Source organism: Heteronotia binoei, chromosome 13 (assembly GCF_032191835.1).
Source record: "Heteronotia binoei isolate CCM8104 ecotype False Entrance Well chromosome 13, APGP_CSIRO_Hbin_v1, whole genome shotgun sequence".
Lineage (NCBI taxonomy): Eukaryota > Metazoa > Chordata > Lepidosauria > Squamata > Gekkonidae > Heteronotia > Heteronotia binoei.
In genome coordinates this window covers 50678389-50698165 of record NC_083235.1, presented here as the reverse complement: position 1 = coordinate 50698165, position 19777 = coordinate 50678389, and the positions used below count along the sequence as shown (strand labels likewise).

General features: G+C 41.0%; 1 protein-coding gene across 2 annotated transcripts in view; it reads right to left on the bottom strand.

The window, feature by feature from the left end:
- ARSG (arylsulfatase G) overlaps nucleotides 1–19777 on the bottom strand; it is a 139256-nt gene that overhangs the window by 8974 nt on the left and 110505 nt on the right. The gene's annotated exons all lie outside the window — the stretch shown is intronic.

Sequence of the window (19777 nt, the reverse complement as noted above, 5' to 3'; positions counted from 1 at the left end):
ATACAGGCAAAAGAAGATTACAGATTTTAGTGTTCTGCACAGAAAGCCCAATACCAGATCAATTTTATACCAGATGTAATTACAAGGATTACATAAGAACTGTATCTATTTGGTACCACTCAGCTATTTAGAGTTCCCAGGGCTGAGCTATTGGTTCATTGCAATTAATCAGTATGTTTTTCTGTCTCAAAGCTGATCTGGAAGTTGGGTGACTGACGGCCTTTAGCTCTACAAGTTTCGTGTGAACCAAATTTATTAAATTTTGCCATATACTGAAATGTATTTCGAATAATAAAAAAGAAAAAAAAGCAATAATTCAATCCTTATCAATACATTACACATTTTTTTTCTCACTTCCCCCACCTCTTTGACCTCCGTCGGTGCTTCAAGCTATAGAAAAAAAAATTAAGGTACCATCCATTTTAGAATCTTGCACTATAAAACTTACATATAATCTAATAAAATATCTATATCTCTATTTATAATTCGGTCTTCTAGCTTTCCTTCAGGACATTGTTAACACACTTATTTATCTCAATATACTAAATCATATCACCTTAACCTTTTAGTTCACCCATGGTATTACACTTATCTTTCATCTATTATCACACCAATTATAGTTATTTATTGTAATTATCTCTATATTTTCTAACTGCTAATAAAAAGAGCTATCATATATTGATTCAAAAAATTCCTTCTAATAATCTATCTCCCGCATTTTCCCCAATTTCAGGTTATACTTTCAAAAACCACCAAATGTCTCTTAACTCTCCATTGCTTTTCAATATAGTCCTGAAACTTCTTCCATTCATCTTTAATTTCTTCTGTATCACTGTCTTTCAAGGTTCTAGTAAGTCTATCTATTTCACTCCAATGTAAAATTGTTAAAATCCAGTCCCATTTATCTGGTATTTCAGCTTGCTCCCACCTTTGTGCAAACATTGTTCTTGCAGCTGACAACATATACCACACCAAAGTCCTGTCTTGCTTCAGAAAACTTTCCACTTGTAATCCTACTGTCAGGCGATGGAGACTCAAGGCAGTATTCATTGAAACAATGAATACTTTATTGGAAACTCATAGCTGGATACAAAAGTTGAGACTAATACCTGGGAATGGGTGTCTCTTAGTCTTATGGAATCTACATCAAAGCGGTATCTAAACAAACCACTATTCTCAAAATAACAGGGAGTGAAGGTGCAAACTTTCACACGTGAGCTTCCGCTTATCTCTTTGCCTCTGGGAAGATGCTGGCGGTATCTACTAATGGTCACATTCCTTTGCTCTTTTTACAACCTAAACAAAGTTAACACTTCAAACGTCCTCTCTTTGATATGCATGCTAGCTACAGTATAACAAAAGGTTGTGGGTTAGTATGAAGAGTCCATTTGGTTAGTATTTTATAATTTCAGCATGATAGAGTTATAGAGCCTGACACCTACCAGAAAGGTATCTGGTGCCCTTTTAACTCCATATCTCACAATCTTCGACATCTCTTGTTGGATCATTTGCCAAAATTGTCTCACTTTTCCACAAGTCCACCACTTATGGTAAAAAGAGCCATCATGCTTTTTACATTTCCACCACTGATCAGATGCCTGCTTGTTCATTTTTGCTAACTTCATAGGTGTCATATACCACCTGTATTGCATTTTCAGACAGTTTTCTTTTATATTATTACATGTCGATATTTTCATAGAGTTCTTCCATAGGTGTTCCCATGTCTCAATTGAAATTTCTTTATTCATATTTATTGCCCATTTAATCATTTGAGATTTTACTACTTCATCTTCTGTAGATCATTTCAATAACAATTTATACATTTTTGTAATCAACTTTTCGTCTTCCCCTAATAGCACTTTTTCCATTTCTGCCTTATACCTGTAGTCCTGATATCTTTATCCACTAAAGTTTTAATTTGTAGTCTCTGGAACCAATTACATTTGTCTTGCAGTTTTTCCTCCGCTTTTAATTCTACTTTGCCACCCTTAATTTTTAGCAATTGTTTGTATGTAACCCATTTGTCTTCCTGTGAGTCAGAAATCCATTTTATAACTTCCATTGGTACAATCCAAGGTGGTTTCCTCTCATCACCATATTTAAAATATTTTTCCAAGTATTCAACAAACTACTTCTTATAAAATGATGCCAAAAGAAACCATCCATCTTCTCCTTCCCATAATACAAATATGCATGCCAACCAAATAGATTTCCATGACCTTCTATCGCCAATAACTTCTGGTTGGATAAGGTTATCCAGTCCTTGAGCCATACTAAACATACTGCTTCATGATATAATTTAAGATCCAGCAGTTGAAAACCACCTCGTTCTTTCGCATCAATTATTATTTTCCTTTTAATTCTTGGTTTTTTCCCGCCCATACAAATTCAGAAATCTTTTTTTGCCATCTATTGAATTGTTTAACATCTTTCACAATTGGAATTGTTTGGAAGAGGAACAACATTCTTGGTAAGACATTCATTTTCACGGCAGCTATCCTACCCAAAAGAGATAAGTTCAGCTTATTCCATTTCAACAAGTCAGCTTCAAATTTACACCACAGTTTCTCATAGTTATTTTTAAACAGATCTATATTTTTCATAGTGATCTCTACACCCAAATAGCTTACTTTCGAGGTGACTTCACATCCAGTTGCACTTTGAAGTTCTTTCTGTTTGCGCAATGATAAATTTTTACTTAAAATTTGCAATTTTTCTTTATTTATGTAAAACCCAGCAAGGTCACCATATTCTCTAATTTTTCCCCAATAACAATGGTAATACTTGTATTGGATTTTCAGCAATAAACATCACATTATCTCCAAGGGCTCTGTATTTATAAGTAAATCCTTTCAATTTTAGCCCCTCTATTTCCTTATCTTCTGTTATTTGCAACAACAGAATCTCTAAAGTCATTATAAATAGCAACGGAGATAGAGGGCAACCTTGTCTTGTACCTTTGCTGATAACCATTTGCTCCATTAAATCTGTATTAACACACAGTTGAGCTCGCTGTTCAGTATGTATCGCCTTCACCATTCTTATAAAGTCTTTTCCCAACTCTATTTTTTCCATCACCGCAAACAAAAAATCCCAATTAAGATTGTCAAAGGCTTTCTCCGCATCAGCAAAAAAGAGTGCCACCTCTTTTTCCGGATGTTTTCCATAATACTCAACAATGTCCACCACTGTTCTGATGTTGTCTCTAATTTGTCTCTTCGGGAGAAAACCTGCTTGCTCCTCACAGATAAACCTGTGCAGGTATTGTTTTAGCCTTTCTGCCAAAATTTTTGCAAAGATTTTATAGTCATTGTTAATCAATGAAATCGGTCTATAATTTTTCACATTTGTAGCGTCTCCGTCTTCTTTTGGTAACAATGAAATAACTGCTTCTTTCCAAGTATTTGGCACTTGCCCATCCAAACAGATATTATTCATCAATTTTTGGAGCTTTGGAACTAGTATATTTATAAGAGCTTTATAAAAATTTATTGAAAAGCCATCCGGTCCCAGTGCTTTCCCTATTTTCATTGAACTGATTGCAGCTTCTATTTCACCTTTTTCAATTGGATCATTCAATGTTTCTTTCAACATTTCTGTTGTTGGATTTACCTTCACATTTTGCAAATAAGCTTCTATTCTTTCTTTGTCAACTCGCTGGCTTTTAAATAAGTTAGCATAGTACTTGTAGAATTCTCTTTTAATGCCCTCCTGATCTACAATTTCTTTGCCACCGGTTTTAATCTTATGTATTTATTTTCCTTTCTTTTCTTCATTTGCCATGCCAAATACTTTCCAGGTTTATTAGCCCCTTCAAATGATTTTTGTTGGAGTCTTTTCAAATTCCACTCTACCTCTTTATTCAGTAAATGACTTAACTGGCTCTGTAAAATTGTAATTTCTCGCAAAATTTTCTTTCCCCCCGGTCTTTTTCTTAATTCAATTTCTTTTTTACTTATTTCCTTTTGTAAGTCCAACAATTGCTTTTCATTTGCCCTTCTATCCTTATTATTCAATGTAATTAATGTTCCTCTCATCACAGCCTTATAGGCATCCCAAACCGTTTGAAATTGTACCTCTTGGTTGTCATTTATTTGGAAAAAAGCTTTAGTTTCTTTTTCTAGAGATGCCACTACTTTCACTTTCTGTAATAAGTCATCATTTATCCTCCACCTCCTCTCTTTTTTCCTCCCTTTAGCCAACCACATCAACGGGTTATGGTCTGCACCCATTTTCGGAAGAATCTCTACTTTTTTTGTGATCAACCCCAGCTCTTTTGTAGCCCATAACATATCAATCCTAAAAAAGGTATTATGTCTGGCTGAAAAGAAAGTATAGTCTTGTACTCTGGGGTTGAATTTTCTCCACACATCTTCTAAGCTCCCTTGTTTGATTAGTTCAAAAAATGCTTTAAGTAGTTTCCCATCTGCATTTCCCCCCCCCCCCCAGATCTATCTAAGGAGTTCTGGATAGTTCCATTAAAGTCTCCCTTAAGCATTATCTGATCGTATGTTACTTGATCCAATTGTTTCATAATATCATTTAAAAAGTCACTCTTAGCCCCATTTGGAGCATCAAGTTCCAACAACAGAGTCTTTTTTCCATACATCGCAACTTCTATTGCCAAATATCTACCTTCATTATCTTTAAAAATCAGTTTTGGCTCCAGCTCCTTTTTTATGTAAAAAATCACTCCCCCCCTTTTTTTCCCTTTAGCCAATGAACCAAATTCTTCTAAAAATTTATTACGTAAAAATTTGTAATCCGATTGTCTAATATGTACTTCTTGTAAACAAATTATGTTACATTTTTGTTTGTAATCCAATGAAATGTCGCTCTTCGTTTCTGTGGCGAGTTTAGGCCATTAACATTGTAATCCATAATGATTCTTCAATGAAGCTGTGTCCCCAAAATCCTTATTGTCTGCCAAAAACCCTTCCATGCCTTGAATGTCTATTATGGAATACTTCAGTCCTTTATGCTCAAAAGTAAGTCCGGTTGGTAAAATCCATCTATATCTTGTACCTTTTGCCCTTAATTTATCCGTCAAAGGTTTAAATTGTCTTCTGTCACTGATGACCTTCATTGGTAGTTCCTTCATTATTCTGACTCTGCTCTCCACCACCAACGCTTTTTCAAATTGTTGGCTCAAGATCCTTAATAATAATAATAATAATAATAATAATAATAATAATAATAATAAGTTTATTTTTATATCCCGCCCTCCCCCGCCAAAGGCGGGCTCAGGGCGGCTTACAGACATGGCATTCCATGATTCAAATAAAACAATATACACAACAATTTAAATCTAATCAATTACATAAATAATTAAATAAAATAGATAAAATAGGTGCTATAAATACTATGAGTTATAATATCCACAAGATGGCTAGGTAACTACACGTCAGTTTAGCCGGGTTCTGTTTCAAAGGCAAGCTGGAAAAGAAATGTTTTGCAAGCCCTGTGGAATTGGTTCAGGTCCCGCAGGGCTCGCACCATCTCTGGAAGATGGTTCCACCATCGAGGGGCCATTGCGGAGAAGGCTTGCTCCCTGGTAGTCCTCAGTCTGGCCTCTCTTGGCCCAGGGATTGTTAGCAGATTTTGAGAACTGGATCTCAGTGCTCTCTGGGGGACATATGGGGAGAGGCGGTCCCTTAGGTAGGCAGGTCCTCAGCCATATAAGGCTTTAAAGGTAATGACCAGCACTTTATAGCTAGCGAACATGGTACACAACCGGCAGCCAGTGCAGATCCCGCAGCCCAGGCCGCACGTGTTCCCACCATGGTAGTCCCATTAGCAGCCTGGCCGCCGCGTTCTGGACTACCTGAAGCTTCCGTGTTCGGTATAAGGGCAGCCCCATGTAGAGGGCATTGCAGTAGTCTAGTCTCGAGGTGACCGTTGTGTGGATCACAGTTGCTAGGTCGCTGCGCTCCAAGAAGGGAGCCAACTGCCTCGCCCTCTTGAGTTGAAAGAAGGCGGATCTAGCAGTGGCAGCTATCTGGGCCTCCATTGATAAGGAGGATTCCAGTAGCACTCCTAGGCTCTTGACTTTGCGCACTGGTATCAGTGGCGCACCGTCAAAAGTCGGTAGGGTAATCTCCCCTCCCGGTCCGCCGCGGCCCACGCAAAGGACCTCAGTCTTCGCCGGATTCAACTTCAGCCCGCTCAGCCTGAGCCAGTCAGCCACAGCTTGCAATGCCCGGTCCAAATTTATAGGGACATCGCCAGCCCGGCCGTCCATCAGTAGATAGAGCTGAGTGTCATCTTCCCACTATATCTCTAGTTGTAAATTTAATTATTATGTCTCTTGGCAATTTATGCCTTCTGGCAAACTCTGAATTGACCCTGTACACGTAATCACATTGATCTTCAGTCTTCTCTGGATCTTCACCCAAATATTCAGAAATAATAGTCATAATATATTTCTTTTAAGTCCTCTTGATTGTTTTCTGACACCCCCCTCAAACGTACAAAGTTCTACATCAGCTTACAGTCTTGTAGTAGAACTTTTTCCTGTATCTCTTTTATTGTAACATCTTGATTTGTAACTCTGTTTTCTACCTCTTGCATCTTCTGTGTTGCTGCTTGTGACTCCTTCCTCAGATCTTCCATTTCTTTCTTGATCTCTTTCTTTACAGCTTCAGCACTGGAATTTATTTCTTTTGTTAGTTCCTTAGTTATCTCTTTTGTTATTTCTTTAGTCTCTTTAGTCAACTTTTTCTCGCTTGTAGTTATCAAATCTTTCATTGCCTTTGTTAATCTGGCCTCCATAGCATCCAGCTATTCTTGGGCAATCTTAGACATTTTGCCCTCCATTGAGCCAGCTCTTCCACGCATTCTTAGTTCGTATTTTGGATCAGACATCAGTCTTCCCATAGCATATAATGGGCCCCCAAGCTGACCTCACTAAACTACAAACCGATAACAGGGTTCAATAGATTAGAGCATGCCCTCTTCAGCAAGCCCAAAATCGCCATCCTCAAAGCTTCCTGGGCCAAGATATTAATATTTAAAGTTTTATAAAAATTCAAAATGGCGGCCACAACATTTCAGGCCCCTACTCTATGATTTTTTAGGCTAGAGTAGGCCTGGAAGTCTAGCATGAGTCCTTCTTCTCCGGGCGCTGTTTCCTGACTCTCTGGAAATGAAGTCCTATTCTCAATGGTTTCCACTCTTGTGATAGTACGAATGTCACTTCCTGTTATGCCATTGAAAGCCGAGGCTTTGTTATGACGGGGGATTTTTTTTGCAGAAGCCACAAAGATAAACAAATCTTTTTTTTTTAAATTTTACAGTGCCTATTAAAGTCACAAAGCCACGATTTCACCCCCAGCCTCTGTAACACAGCTTTACTTCTTTGCAAATAGTTCCAAATCTTTGTTTCTTTAATTTAAAAACGTTCTTTTAGTCCCGGAATGAAAGATAAGAATTGTACCTTATCAAGTGTCTAAAACTTCCTTACACCGATCGTTCCAATCTTCAGTAGTCTATAATCCATAGAAAGGTGGAGTTGGGTGAATTTATGTCAACTTAATGACTCCAGAAAGCCTTTGTAGACATTGTTATGTGATTTTTCACGGGAGATTCTTCAAAGCCAAAAAGGAGCCCCCAGCAGGATTCCTCGCCAGCCAAAGTTAAACTCCTCAAAATCTTGCAAGCATGTCTTGGACTCTTCCCATAACTGGGAGGGTAGGCAGCAGGTGATAAAGAAAGCACATTTTATGCCCAGAACAAAGGCAACGGTCCACTCCATGAAAGGGAGATGTGTCAGTTCCCCATCTTTCCAACCCCAGAAGCCAATATCTACTTTTAGCTCTACAAGTTGATTAGAATTTTTTTTAAAAGGAAGGAAAAAAAAATCAATTCTGTCCCATCAAGGTGGAGAATCCCTGTTCCCATTTGTAGAAAAATGATAGAGCCCCATTTTGGTGTTAGCTAGACAGGCATAAGACATGTTCTCTTTCTGTCCTGATAAAGGACTCATGGACTCCCTGATATATTTATTTATTTTATTTTGTTTGATGGGATTTCTATCCTGCCCTTCCCACCAAGGCAAGCTCAAGGTGGGTTACAAACCTAAGTATGATACAATATCACAATAAAAGCATAAAATCCAGAATGTAAATATTCATATGTCAGAATTCAATCCTTAATCTTATCATACAAGTAGATAAGAATAAGTCTAGGTCAATTTCCAGTGTTTTCCATCAGTTTAAAGCAAGTTTCATTAGCAGGAGGGCACAATCATATCATATGTCCATAGCCTAAATTCAGAGCCTCAATTAAAAGCCTGGCAGAAGAGCTCCACCTTACAAGCCCTATGGAACTGTACTAAATCCTGCAGGGCCCTGATCTCCAGGGTACGCTCATTCCACCAGGTTGGGGCCAGAGCCAAAAAGGCCCTGGCCCTAGTCAAGGCCAAATAGACCTCTTCTGGGCCAGGGACTACCAGCCAACATTGATCAGCTGATCTTAAAACCCTTCATGGGACATATGGGGAGAGGCGGTCCCGCAGGTATGATGACCCCTGGCTGTTTAGGGCCTTAAAGGATAACACCAGAACCTTGAACCCAATTCGTATCAGCAGCCAGTGCAGTCCACAGAGGACTGTCTGAATGTGTGCCTGTAAAGGCATCACAAACAGCAGGCATGCTGCTGCCATTTTTCACCAGCTATAACTTCTGAATCAGGTGCAAGGATAGGCTCATGTAGAGCAAATTATAAAAGTCTAACCTGGAAGTGACCATTGCATGGATCACTGTAGCCAAGTCGCAGGAAGAGAGATAGGGAGCTAGCTGCCAAATCTGCTGAAGATGGGAAAAGGCAGATTTGGCAGCCATTGTGACCTGGGCCTTCATAGATAAAGAAGCATCCAGGACCACACCTAAGCTCTAAACCCTAGGTGTGTTAGTAATACCCCATCCAGAGTAGGAAGTGGGATTTCCCAACTCAGGTCCCTGCGGCTCAGGTACAGGACCTCCATATTTGATGAGTTCAACTTCAGCCAACTCCACTTCAACCAACCAGCCACGGCCCCCAATGCCCATTCCAGAGTATCTGGGGCTGAGTCCATCCATCCACTCATTAACACATACTGGGTGTCATCCACATATTGATGGCACCCAAGCCCAAACTCCCAAATCAGCTAGGTGAGAGGATGTATATAGATGTTAAATAGCATCGGAGAGAGGATTGCTCCTTGAGGGACCCCACAACTCAGTGAGAATCGCAGGGAGACCCTCTCCCCTAGCACCACTGTCTCCAACCATCTGTAGTTAAAGTAACTTCATGCTCAGGAATGCCAAAGGGTACACCTTCAGTGAGACTGTGAGAGGAGACCCATCATTGCAGGAAACAAATTATTGGTCTAGGAATAGAGAATGTATATCAGTAGATATGAGTCTCTGGTTGGAAATGTCCATTAACATTTTTCTTTTCTCTTTCATTTTTAATATATGTACAGAACCCCCTGAAGAAGCTGCCACAAAACGCATAGGGGTATTGCTATTCGGAATAAAGAATGCCTTCCCACTGCATCACTTTTTTCTTTGTCTCTTATTTCTCTATGGCAACAGCTGGATAAAAAAGGAAGGGGGAAAGCAGTCACCTTCCATTAATTTACCCTCCTGAGCAGCTGAAGATTTCTTTTCAAAGGAACCATTTGCTATGGTTCCAGCAGCTGCCACCTTTGGGTAGACAGGCAAGATCAGCCACTAACTGCAGCAAAGGATCAATGTCATCTTTTGAAAGACAGCAACTGTTGCACATGATGGGTTGATGAAAGGCAGCAGAAGTTCACCCTCCTCCTCCTCTCTGTAAGAAAAGATGATGCGAGTCCCCAAGACCTTTCCTGCCCTGCCAACTATTTGGGGCACCCCTGGATAGAATATTTCCAGTTACAGTATTTATGCAATACACAGAGGTTAAGAAAGAGTTGGACATATGGACATATGAAGCTGCCTTATACTGAATCAGACCCTTGGTCCATCAAAGTCAGTATTGTCTACTCAGACTGGCAGCGGCTCTCCAGAGTCTCAAGCAGAGGTTTTTCACACCTAGTTGTCTGGACCCTTTTTTGGAGATACCAGGGATTGAACCTGGGACCTTCTGCTTACCAAGCAGATGCTCTACCACTGAGCCACCGTCCCTCCCCAAAGCCAAATGAGAGTTGTCAAAGCCTGCTACTCCCTTTGAAAAATTGCTTAGTACTCTGTTGACCTCCTCAAAAGGCTTGATCTTGAAAATTTATACTATCTTAATTAGCTATGGCAGGTCTACTTTATCTTTTCTTAAAGCCTGGATAGTGATAGTGAATATTCCTTAGCAGTTCAAACTTGGAAAAGCATTTGGTCCTCGTTTTCTACATTTTAGTTCTTTAAATTTTGTGTACCAGTCATGTAAATTCATCACCCAATGGTATGCTATACTTACTAAAATAACGCATATTAACTCAAGATACAGTTCTCATTGTTGGTGAGGATGTGAAGAGGAAGGAACTTACATTCATTGTTGGTGGTTTTGTCCAATGGTTTCTAAGTTTAGGAAGCATATTGTGCAAGTAATAACATATTACTGGATACATAATTCCTTTTATGATGCAATCTATACTGCTGAATGTTTGGCTTGATTTTTGTTAAACGTAACAAAAAATTAACTAAAACATTATTATTGGTAGGCAAAAAAGTAATTGCTTCTCATTGGAAGGCCTCCCAGTTGTCCAATGTAAAGGTTGTGGTACATGTGTCTGTGGGACTACATAGTTTATGAAAAAATAGCAGATGTTAACAGGTTAAATGAAAACCCTATGTCTGATTCAAACTTCTTGAGTAAACAGTATCTGGTTTTGGAAAATTTTTAAATAATGTAGCTTTTGATAAAGTTCCTCATCAAAGGCTCCTTAGAAAGCTTGAGAGTCATGGAGTAAAAGGACAGGTCCTCTTGTGGATCAAAAACTGCCTGAGTAATAGGAAGCAGAGAGTGAGTATAAATGGGCAGTCTTCGCAGTGGAGGACGGTAAGCAGTGGGGTGCCGCAGGGCTCGGTACTGGGTCCCATGCTCTTTAACTTGTTCATAAATGATTTAGAGTTGGAAGTGAGCAGTGAAGTGGCCAAGTTTGTGGATGACACTAAATTGTTCAGAATGGTGAGAACCAGAGAAGATTGTGAGGAACTCCAAAGGGATCTGTTGAGGCTGGGTGAGTGGCCGTCAATGTGGCAGATGCGGTTCAATGTGGCCAAGTGCAAAGTAATGCACTTTGGGGCCAAGAATCCCAGCTACAAATACAAGTTGATGGGGTGTGAACTGGCAGAGACTGACCAAGAGAGAGATCTTGGAGTCGTGGTAGATAACTCACTGAAAATGTCAAGACAGTGTGCATTTGCAATAAAAAAGGCCAATGCCATGCTGGGAATTATTAGGAAGGGAATTGAAAACAAATCAGCCAGTATCATAATGCCCCTGTATAAATCGATGGTGCGGTCTCATTTGGAGTACTGTGTGCAGTTCTGGTCGCCGCACCTCAAAAAGGATATTATAGCATTGGAGAAAGTCCAGAAAAGGGCAACTAGAATGATTAAAGGGCTGAAACACTTTCCCTATGAAGAAAGGTTGAAATGCTTGGGACTCTTTAGCTTGGAGAAACGTCGACTGCGGGGTGACATGATAGAGGTTTACAAGATAATGCATGGGATGGAGAAAGTAGAGAAAGAAGTACTTTTCTCCCTTTCTCACAATACAAGAACTCATGGGCATTCGATGAAATTGCTGAGCAGACAGGTTAAAACGGATAAAAGGAAGTACTTCTTCATGCAAAGGGTGATTAACATGTGGAATTCACTGCCACAGGAGGTGGTGGCGGCCACAAGCATAGCCACCTTCAAGAGGGGTTTAGATAAAAATATGGAGCAGACGTCCATCAGCGGCTATTAGCCACAGTGTGTATATATATAATTTTTTTTTTGCCACTGTGTGACACAGAGTGTTGGACTGGATGGGCCATTGGCCTGATTTAACATGGCTTCTCTTATGTTCTTATGTTCTTATTCCCTGTATCCTTTTAGTAAAATAATAATTATTCAAAATTTATCTCATTAATTTAATAATTTAGTTTTATATAAGATAATAATGGTAATTTTAATTCTGTAGTAATTTTAACTCTATCATTGATGTTACATTTATGTGTTGTTGTTGTAGCTTTTTCATCCTCATCCTCATCATCTTCGGGGCAGAGGGGCCTCATCAGAACTCCAAATAAGCAGAGATTTCCTATTCATGAACTTGACTCCAATGGTTTGTTTCTATGGGTGGAAGGACTTATGCCTGCAGAAGGCAACTTCCCCCCCCTCCCCTTCTGTTACAGCCGCCAGTGCCCCACAATATAGCATTCTGGACTACAGAAGAAGCAAGAAAGTTGCACTTTGCAGAAAGAACTCCTTTTACCCATGGATATGCTCCACTGGATCCAAGTAGTGCATTAGAAAGAACATAAGAACCAAGCCATGGATGGCTAATTTTACTAGCCATAATCTGTCCCTCAGTTACTAAGCAGTCCAAAAGTTCGGAAGATACTTCCTTCCCTCTTCTGAATACTTACAAGTAACCAAGGAAAAACTGAACTGTATTTCATCCCAACTCATGCTAAAGAAGGTGTCACCAATGAGAATTCGCCAGAATTAAAAAGTTTAAAAGTCTGGGTCTGATAGTACTCTATGAAAACTAGACTGCGGAACCTGGAAGCTGAACAGACTAGAATGTTTTTCTTTCTCTCACTCAGCTAATTTCAGCCAGGCTGCTAAGAGACAGACATGACAAACACACACATAAAACATCACCATTAAGTACTGAAAATCAGACATTGTATGAGTTCCTGCAATGTCAAGCCTTCAAAAGATGCTTGCCAAACAACATGGCACTAGGTAGTAACAGCACATGTGCTTATGGTATTATTTAAGTCAGGGGTGTCGGCCATGTGGCCAGGGGCCAAATCAGGTCCCCGGAGGGCTCCTATCAAGCCCTTGAGCAAGTCTGCTTCCTTCTCCCTCTTTCTCTTTTCCTTCTGCATCACAGCTTGCTTTGCCAGGCTGGCTCAATTGCACAGCAGCTACAGAGAAAAGCCACTATTTTCTCTATTGGCTGAGGCTCCTTCCTTGGAGAGTAAGGCAGGGAGGGAGAGCTTGCTTTGCCAGACTCTCTCAATCGCACAGCAGAGCTACTGCACCAAGCCTATTTTCCTACTATAGGCTGAGGCTTTCCCTCCTTGTCTCCTGGGGAGGGAGGGAAAGAGCCAGAGCTTCCTTTGCCCAGTTCCCTCGATTCCATGAGATACAAAGAAAGCACATTTTTTGGAAAGAAAGAAAGAACCTGTTTCTTTTATAAAGTTAGTATCTCTGCTTCCTGGCATTACATTTTATGACACACATGGGCCGGCCTAACAAGGTCTCATTTATGTCAGATCTGGCCCTCATAACAAATGAGTTTGACACCCCTGTGTACTTCAGTACCTTCATTCAGGTTTTTTTTTCTTTTGCCATCAAGTCACAGCTTAAGACCTGTGGGGTTTTTGAGGCAAGAGACATTCAGAGGTGGTTTGCCATTGCCTGCTTTTGCACTGCAACCCTGGACTGGCTTGATGGTCTCTCATCCAAATACTAACCAGTAGAGATGGGCACAAACAGAAAAATGAACCTTGATTTGAGCAGAGACTGGACTGGTTTTGAACCAGTTTATTTTGTTGTATCATTCCTGAACCCAAAAAACGAACCATTTTTTTTCCATGGAGTGGGTGGTTCATTTTTGCAGTTGATTTCTAGACAGCCTGGCACTGATTCAATCAATTCCTAGGCAACACTGGGGATGGACTTGTGGAGAGCCCTAAAAACACCCAAAGCAGTAGTCAATAGCTTGATTGGCAGCTCTGGGAGCTAACCATGGAGCTCTCATTCTGCTCTATGGCAGCAGATATAATACCACAGCTGCTTTCACTTTGCAGCAAAAAGTGAGAAGTTAGTTGTCATGAGAGCAGAAGAATTATTTGCTGAGTGGTTGAGTTAGGAAGACTTTGAGGGACTCCTTTTTTCCCCATACAATGGGACAATTTTTTCCTGGCTGGGAAGGTGTTCCTTGCTGTAGTTTCAGGGACCCAACCTGAAGCTAGAGCTGAAGTAGAGCTTTCCTGGGGACACCTGCTTTGGGGGGCTATAACTCAGACATCCCAAATCCAATATTTGCCAAACTTGGAGGGCACATGGATGAGAGCCTGCTGAAGGCTCTGGTGAGTTTGACATCTCTAATTCATGAGGAAGCTGTTCTACCAGCTCCTGAACCAAATGAACCACAAATTGGTCCAGGAAAATGGTTTGTGTCAGTTTGTGCAATCAAAACAAACTATGAACCAACACAAACCACCATTTTCCTGGTTCATGCCCATTCCTACTAACCAGGGCCAACCTTGCTTAATTCCAAGATCTGACAAGATCAGGCTAGCTTGGGTTATCCAGGTCAGGACACCCAGTTTAGAATCCCATATAAACAAAATGATTATTCATTTCAATCTATTCACTTTGGAACATACTCAGAAAATTATCAGCATGTCTAACAAGTACAGCATGCATCCCATCAAGTGGTCCAAAGAGCAATTATTCCTTGGTCAAGGGACTCATTATAAAGTTGTGACTAACTCATTATAGAGGGTATTTTTTAAAAAGAAATACGCAATCCTACTTCAGGGGAAGGAGAGAAAAAAACTCATGACTGCGGTACATATGCTAAAAAAAGGGTCCCTTTATTTATTTATTTAGCTCATGCTTTTGGGGTATTTACAGTTGGCATCATGAGAACACTTTTGGGAGGTGATTACTGGGATTTTCTTTCCAGACAAAATTAGTGATGGAATGCAATTGACCTCTACAGACTTTTAATTCTGAGTGACTACGCTCTGTGCCATTCTCTTCTTACACATGAATTATTATATTCCTGCATTCACAAATTAATAGATTGATTATCCCTTAATATAATTGTAGTATTGTACCGCACAATGTTCAGTGTGTCCATTAAACTAAGATCCTTTTTTATTAGATCTCTCCCTGAAACCTTTTACTTTGACAAAGAGCTCACTGGAGTATCACAATGATTCAGGGTGACCTGCCCTCCCATTCCTATACTTCTTTTCTCTGTATTTGGCAAATTTCCATAGGGGCTTGTTTAGGATTACACAACGTGTAATCAGCATAGTACATGTCCTGATACTGCTTTATCTCTTCTTACATACTATGGGAAGTCAAGGAATAACAGGTGAGTACAAGCACTGGCTATTTGAATGCATTTAAAAAATCTATATGGCTTGGAGGTTTTAGATGAAATGTTAAGAGTTATTAGATTTCTATAAAGAAAAATATGCAGGCAGCAAGTATAGCCTTAACTGTAAAGAAAAAAGTAGTTAATTTATACAGAAACATTTTGAGAAACACTAAATACACTTTAAACTCTGTTCTGTTGCCTCTAAATTAATATCAGAAGACAGCAGAGACATCTATGTTTCTTTCTGAACTGTTTTATTCATGTGAATGCTACCAGAACAGCCCCTGTGATGGCTCCATGCTTTCACAGCTCCTTCCAGACCCTCTGGTGGAGGAAGAGGTCCCCTGCCACCAGGCTGTTCCCCCAGCTGCCCATCAACTGGCTGGTGGGGGGAGGATTTGCCAGGAGAAAGGAGAAGGCCTAGGCTTCATTACCGACATTGCACAGGAAGGGATACCATGCCAGCAATGTCTGGGTGACGCTCTGGTATCTGGACAAAAACTCTATGGTAGAAGCCAGTTTTACCATAGATTTTTTGCCCAGATACCAGAGCACCACCCATGACTGTATGATGATGTTATTTTCTGAGTGACACCAGCAACAAGGCCAAGGCCTTTCTCTTTCTCCAGTAAGTTCCCTCACCCCCCACCACAGAATCGTAGACTTGGAAGGGACCTCCAGGATCATCTAGTCCAGGGGTCCCCAACCACTGGGCTGCAGACCAGTACTTGTCCGTGGCCTGCTAGCAACCAGGCTGCGGAGCAAGGCAGAGATGCTGCACCGCCCCCACCCACCTGGGACTTGGGCAGACAAAAGAGGCAGTGCAGCCTCAGGTGGGAGTCTTTAAAGGGGAGGCAGATTTGCCTTCTGCTACCTGGCCACCTAGCGAGGTGGCAGAAACAGCCCGTTTCCCCCCATTTAAAGACCCCCATGGGGGCAGGGAAGGGGCATGGGGGGCAGCTTGGGCTGGCAAAAACCCCAGCACCGACCCCCACTGGTCTCTGGAAAAATTGTCTTCCATGAAACCAGTCCCTAGAGCCAAAAAGGTTGGGAGCCACTGATCCAGTTTAACCCCCTGCAAAGTGCAGGAAACTCACAAATATTGCCCCCCCCCCAGTGACACTGCTCCATGCCCAGAAGATGCACAAGCAAAGAGAATCACGGACATACACCATGCCCAGAAGATGTCAAAAAAAAGGTTGCCAGGAGGGACCTGGCCACCCTGTCACATCTTTCAGTAGCAGTGACTAGGTTGATCTTCATTATGGCAGGGATTGCAAGTGGCCAGTAAGGCACTGCTAATATGTAACCGTGCTGCATTATGTGCTGCTATTATCAGAGGCAGCCCATCCACTAGGCAGTCCTAGGTGGCTGCCTAGGGTGCAGGCCAGGGGGTCCTCCAGTGCAATTGATACCATTCAGGGAGGAGAGTCAATTGACACCAGCTTCCATGCATGACTTGGAGCGTTTGTATTTTTGTAAAATGAGTCCAAGGAGCACGCAAGCCTGAGGAAGCCTTTGTTGGAAACAGGAATTTGGCTAGTGTTCCGTCAGTTTTCAATGAGACTGTGTGCCTGGCCCATTGAGAACTTGGCAACACCAGAAGCATTTCCACAGAGATTCAATATGAGGAACGGGAGTTCCATTCTAAGAGAATTAATTTTTGTATGGACTGTATATGCTTTCTAATTGAGTCTGCATTGTTTTGGATTTTGTATAAAGGTGGGATTGTTCCCTCACAGAAATTGAGAAACCCTCTTGCTATTATTTTTGTTTATTATTTACTGTGCAGCCTGTTTTTCCGTGAGGCTTGTGCTTTCCTTTTGTTCTTTGATATACGGTTCCCCTCTCTTTTGGTTTTGTTGTCAGAAACTAGACAATGACATTAATAAGGGAAGCACTATATATAGGGTTGCATTTTCAGTAACACTTCTCTGTTGTTTCAGAGGGTTGCTGTGTTGGGCTTCAGCAAAACAGCTAGAATTGAGTCCAGTAGCAATTTAAGAGACCAACATGATTGGGGGGGAGGTATGAGCTTTTGGGATTGTTTGATGGAGGTCTGACATTCAAAAGCTCATACTCAAAAGCTCATACCCTGAACAACGAGTAGAATTCTGTTTAAGTGGGTGGGACATGATACATACTTAAATAAAAAGCTCTAACCACAAACTCAATGCTGGGTCCTCAACCATCTATCCATTTAGATTAAAACTGAAAAGGCTCATAGCAAGCATCAGCCCTACATGCTATTAAAATAAAAAGAAACTCAACATCAGAAATTATCATGAGAAGAAGTAGAATTTTAAAAGTGCTGTCCTAAGGCAATTATATAGATTATGGTGCCCCCACACTGGTTAAACTTTGAATACCTCCGGTAGCCCTATCTCAAAATGTTATTTGCAAGCTGGAGAAAATACAGGAAAATGTGGCTAAAATATTCCTATGCCTATAGTATCTTCCTTATGGGGAAAAAAGTTAAGGTGGGTCTTTTAAGTTTTAAAAATGAGAAGACGATGAATTGCAGATTTATACCCCGCCCTTCTCTCTGGATCAGAGACTCAGAGCGGCTTACAATCTCCTATATCTTCTCCCCCCACAACAGACACCCTGTGAGGTGGGTGGGGCTGAGAGGGCTTTCACCGCAGCTGCCCTTTCAAGGACAACCTCTGCGAGAGCTATGGCTGACCCAAGGCCATTCCAGCAGCTGCAAGTGGAGGAGTGGGGAATCAAACCTGGTTCTCCCAGATAAGAGTCCACGCACTTAACCACTACACCAAACAGGAGATGTAGTTATGGTAGAAGTTAACATAATTATGAATGCTGCGGAGAGAGTGAACAGAGAAGAATTATGCTATCTCATGAAATACTGGAATTAGGGATCATCCAATGAAACTGATGGATAGGGGGGGTCAACCAAGACCAATTGAAGGAAGTGCTTCATGAAACACATACCCAATTTATGAAAATCACTGCTATGGAATGTGTGTAGCCACAAACACAAATTATTAGTAAACAAATCCATGACATTACTTTCAGCCGTATGTACTTTTAGCCATCTGTTGTCTATATGGTTTGGATAAACAATAGTGGAAAATTCTCATTAGTATGCTTTATTTCTAATCTTTGGCTGGCCATATTTTGGACACTCTTTGTCAACAGACTATACTGAGATATGATTCGACTGTCTTATGACCTGTTCTTAAAAAGAACTGTGGAGTATCTTCACTTTTTGTACATGAAGCTAGCGAGGCTGTTGTTCAGGGTATGAGCTTTTGAGTATGAGCTTTTGAATGTCAAACCTCCATCAAACAATCCCAAAAGCTCATACCACCCCTCCTCCCGAAAATCATGTTGGTCTAGTTTCTGACAGCAAAAACAAAAGAGAGGGGAACCGTATATCAAAGACCAAAAGGAAAGCACAAGCCTCACGGAAAAAATAAGACACACCCTGATAGATAACCTTGAAGATACACCTTAAATAATAAATACTATTCTACATTTTTATTTCTACTCTGAACTGTCTTTCCTGGTTTCAAGTGATGTATTGACAAAAGCAAGACTGAAATGAGAACTGATACAATTTGTTATGAATTCTGGTAATGGAAAGTGCTTGAATTACAGTAGAACTAGGAGAAGTGCTTACATGGATCACATTAAAAGCTGCCCTATCATTACCCCTTCCCAATCACTAGACCACTGATAGTGGATATTAGTCACAAAAGCATGCATACCCTAAGAAGTGAACCACCCAGTAACTTTTCTACCAGGTTTCAGTTCACCTCTACTTTCAGATGAACATTGCCTTTGTGTGCACAAAATGACTCAGTATCATTTACATTTTTCAGGATCTGTATCACTTTATACTAGGTCACATAAGTTCATTGGTACACATCACACCTTTGACATAGATACGTAATTAGTTAGCATTGCTTCAGGGCTGGATGCTAACATGGTAGATCTTGACTCTGGATTTAACAGTGTTCAATTTGTGATGCTTTCTCCCTTTCCAACCACCCCAGCCAGTGGGCCAGGGAGAGGAGGAGGAGGCAGTATGCATGGTGGGCACAGCTCCAGTGGCTCCGATGCTCCCCCAAACATGAATTGGATTGGGCGATGGCAGGTGGAGCAGAACAGGGAAGGCAGGGGCAGGATGCCGGTGCAACATGAAAAACAAGAAAATAAAGTTAGTGGCACCAACCTTGGCTCCTAGCACCATTTCTGGAAGCTGTTCAGGAAAGCAATGTCAGCAGCTGCCCTCGCTCCCATCCCCTTCCTCCAAAGGACAAGGTGCATTTGTGCCGGGAAGGAGAGACCTTGTCCTTCCCTCGCCTTCCACACAGCCTTCCTTCTTTCCAGCTGTCCAACCGCTGCTACATCAGACACAGGCATCTATTTGCTGCTATTATCAGGAAGTCAGGGGCCAGGACCCCAGGGGCTCCACCTTGAAGGACTGTGCTATGGAGCAGATGGTCACAGAACCTAT